This window comes from Crocodylus porosus, unplaced genomic scaffold (assembly GCF_001723895.1).
Source record: "Crocodylus porosus isolate Cpor-Errol unplaced genomic scaffold, CroPor_comp1, whole genome shotgun sequence".
In the NCBI taxonomy this organism is placed as follows: Eukaryota; Metazoa; Chordata; order Crocodylia; family Crocodylidae; genus Crocodylus; species Crocodylus porosus.
In genome coordinates this window covers 9680585-9684080 of record NW_017728942.1, presented here as the reverse complement: position 1 = coordinate 9684080, position 3496 = coordinate 9680585, and the positions used below count along the sequence as shown (strand labels likewise).

The 3496-nt window shown below is 51.3% G+C and overlaps 1 protein-coding gene across 1 annotated transcript in view; it reads left to right on the top strand.

Annotated features, from left to right (window-relative positions):
• Positions 1 to 1057: 1057 nt before the first annotated feature.
• Positions 1058 to 3496, top strand: part of CHRNA4 (cholinergic receptor nicotinic alpha 4 subunit) — a 30763-nt gene continuing 28324 nt past the window's right edge. The window contains exon 1 of the mRNA XM_019548262.1: positions 1058 to 1228. The gene's annotated coding sequence lies outside the window, so the exon portion shown is untranslated. The remainder of the gene's footprint in view (positions 1229 to 3496) is intronic.

The following is a 3496-nucleotide window of genomic DNA, read 5'->3' as shown; positions in this document are numbered from 1 at the left end:
CCCTCCGTGCATGGGGGAGACCCCCCTGCCCCGGGGTTTGGTCCCCGTGTCCCCTCCGAGCCTCCCCCGCGCCGGGCCAAGCCCTCCGTGCATGGGGGAGACCCCCCTGTCCCAGGCCAAGCCCCTCCGTGCATGGGGGAGACCCCCCTGCCCCAGGGTTTGGTCCCTGTGTCCCTCCATGCATAGGGGAGACCCCTCTGCTCCGGGTTGTGCCCCTTCTGAGCACGGGGGAGACCCCTCTGCTCCAGGATTTAGTCCCTATGTCCCTGCAAGCCTCCCTCTGCTCCAGGCTAAGCCCATCCATGCATGGGAGAGACCCCTCTGCTCTGGACTTCAGTCCTTGTGCCCCCCCCAGCATGGGAGAGCCCCCCTTTGCTCTGGGATTTAGTACCTATGCCCCTCCGAGCCTGGGAGAGCCTCCCTGGGACTCCAGGCTTCAGCGCCCATGCCCCTCTGAGCATGGCAGGACCCTCCTCAAACTCTGGGCTTCAGTCGCTGTGCCCCTGTGAGCACGGGAGAGCCCCCCTCTGCTATGGGCTGCAGTGCCTGTGCCCCTCCGAGCCTCCCTGCTCCAGGCTGCAGAGCCTGTGCCCCTCCTCTGCTCCGGGCTTCGGTGCTTGTGCCCTTCTGAGCATGGCAGAGCCTCCCTCAGACTCCAGACTTCGGTGCCTGTGCCCCTCCGAGCGTGGTAGGACCCCACTTAAACTCCACGCCAGGCTTCAGTGCTTGACGCTTGCCACAGACACAGCCCGGAAGATTGAAGGAGGAAACAGGCTCACATTGAACCTTTCAAATGCTTGTTAACCAGCAGCTGCACCCATCCCAGACAGCCCTCCCCTGTTCTTCAGCACGAGCATCCGGAGTTAACCACGGCGCCTTGGCATTGGTGTGTCACTCTCCTGCAGTGCTCAGCTGAATTTGTTCCTCCTGTCCGTGCCCATCACCCTGGCACGACGGGGCTGTGCATGTAAAGACAGGCTCAAAGGCCAGAAGGGACAGGGCGACATGCGGGACGATGACTCCCTTGGGTTTTTCTGGCTGAACTGAAGTGTCTCTGTCTCGCGCTTTCCCTGCAGTGTGCGGTCACGTGGAAACCCGAGCCCACGCTGAGGAAAGGCTCCTGAAGAAACTCTTCTCCGGCTATAACAAGTGGTCCCGCCCCGTAGCCAACATTTCGGACGTGGTGCTGGTCCGCTTTGGCTTGTCCATCGCACAGCTCATCGATGTTGTAAGTGAAAAGGACTGGAGCAAGGAGCACTGGAGGCTTTTCAGGCCAGGCCTAATTCCCTACCCAAATCCCTGCATGCGGAGATGCTCTTGAATGATCCCGGGTCAGATTGTGAGCGCCTTATTCACCTGGGAGAAGAGTTATCACAGGAATAGTCCTGTAGAAATGAATGGGACGACTTCCGTGAGTAGTTGCTCAAAGTGTTCGCAGCCTGCTCTTTTATTAGTTAGCTGTGTTAGTCCAAACTCTAAAGTTCGTAGTGAAATGAGAAAAAGAAACCCAAGCGTGACTGTAGTAGATGTGGTTAGTTTGTACGGTGCAAATCTAGCCAGGCTCCTGCCTGAGACAGACAGACCAATTCATCATCCCCCTGTCAAGTTCAAGAAGAATTTGGGCTGAGCAAGAAACAAGGCAGGAGCTTAGCATAGAAACTGTAATTATGAATTATGCATTATTATCCTAACTGGTTGTTACGCATGTAACTTATCTTGTCCGTTTGTCACTTTGGGTGATTGGAGGCACGGTGTCTGAGAGCAAATGTTCCCACATGTTTGCTCCAAGAGAAGCTCCCTGTAGGCAGAATTAGATATGGCCTCCGCAAAGTGGATGACGGGATGTTAGGATGCACTGAACGGGTATCAAAAGCACCTCGTTTTGTAGCATTTTGAGCTCAGTTTGCAAAAAAAACGTGCGTGCCTGCTTGTTCACACACTGCAAGGGACAAATGCACATGAGCTTTTAAATGTGCAAAACGGGTTGGCATGATTGTGTGTACAAGTGCCCATTCACGCACACAAGTGCGGTTTCTGTGGGTGCGGGGTTGGTGTGCTTATTTTGAATAAGTGGCGTGCTGTATTATTGGAAGCTGCCTGAATTATTTCCTTCGTGTATGCACTGCCCCTCTATAAACTGCTTGTGCGTGAGACAGAGAAAAGAAAGGTAATCTTTGCAGCTGGAGTGTAGTACAAAGATTTATTGGCACACTTTTGTGCTTACACACAAATGGTACAGCCAGAAGTGAGTTAAGCAGGTCATTCCAGATGGGTGCTTATTAACCTTGCAAACCACGCCGCACTATCATGCATTTTGCATATACCCTCTACGTAACAGAAAACCCATTTAAAAAAATGGATTAAAGGAAAAGAATATGGAGGCTAATTTTCATACCCCTCCCTCTGAGAAGCCAAGATTTTCCAGGGCCATGTGGGACCCAGAAATATTAGAGCTAAGCCAGTTTACAAACCTCTGAAAGATCCGTAGTAGCTTTTCCATACAACATATTACTGAGGCTGAGCCAGAAGGGTTCGTGTGAACTCTCTTGGGAAGGTGACACGTGCTCTTTCCTAGTGGTGTGAAGCTCTGATTTCTAGCCGGGATGAGCCATGAGATTTAACTCAGACCTTCAACTCATCACCATTGCTCGAATATTGTCCACCTTGGGGTTTATAGTGTGATGTTGTGGGATGCTTTCTGAGTTTGGAGGGAAAGAAGAAAACAGGATGGTTGGTTCTAAAATGGTGGGGATTTGGAGCTGGGGTCACTCGAGAGCTACTCAAGAAGATTGTTGGTCAGGGTACAGGGGATGACGGTGGCAGATTACTGATGCATGCGTTTTGCCATACGGTACTCTTGTGTCTTACCCATCCATAATCACGTTGCGTGTGGCATAAATACATCGGCACAGCGAACCGGTGTTTGCAAAAGGCAGGGCCTAGGCATCCGGGGGTTGTGCCCATCTCTGCCCAAAACCTTTAGCTCAACTTTGCAAGCTTGAATTTGTCTTCCGTTCTGTGCCTTTCCCTTGCATCAGACCGAGAAACACAAATCTGCCTGCAAGCTGCTCGTGTTTAGGCTGTATGCATTTCATGTGAATAATTGATAAGACTGAAGATGGTACATTACTGATTGCGATGGCACAAGATAGACTTTCCATTATGCACCAGCCAAATCATAGAAAGGCAAGATCAATACGTGTGCTTTGAAGTGCTTTTCCTCTCCTACCTAAGGAGACTCTGCCTTGTGCCAAATGTTTTGGTGCTTAAAAGTCTAACCAGCAGGCAGTTCTGCCAGGCACCTGATGAATACATTTAGGAATTTATGTGTCTCATTTCCTTGCAGAAGATTTTCTCAGTTACTGAGTGACCCTTTCCCTAATACTATTCCTGAATCACGGCCCCAGCCAAGCCTCGGTATAATGTTCCCTTGCATACAGTGGCACTGATTCTTTATGATACCTAGCCTGGCTGCTGGGCATGCTGATAGAAGTAC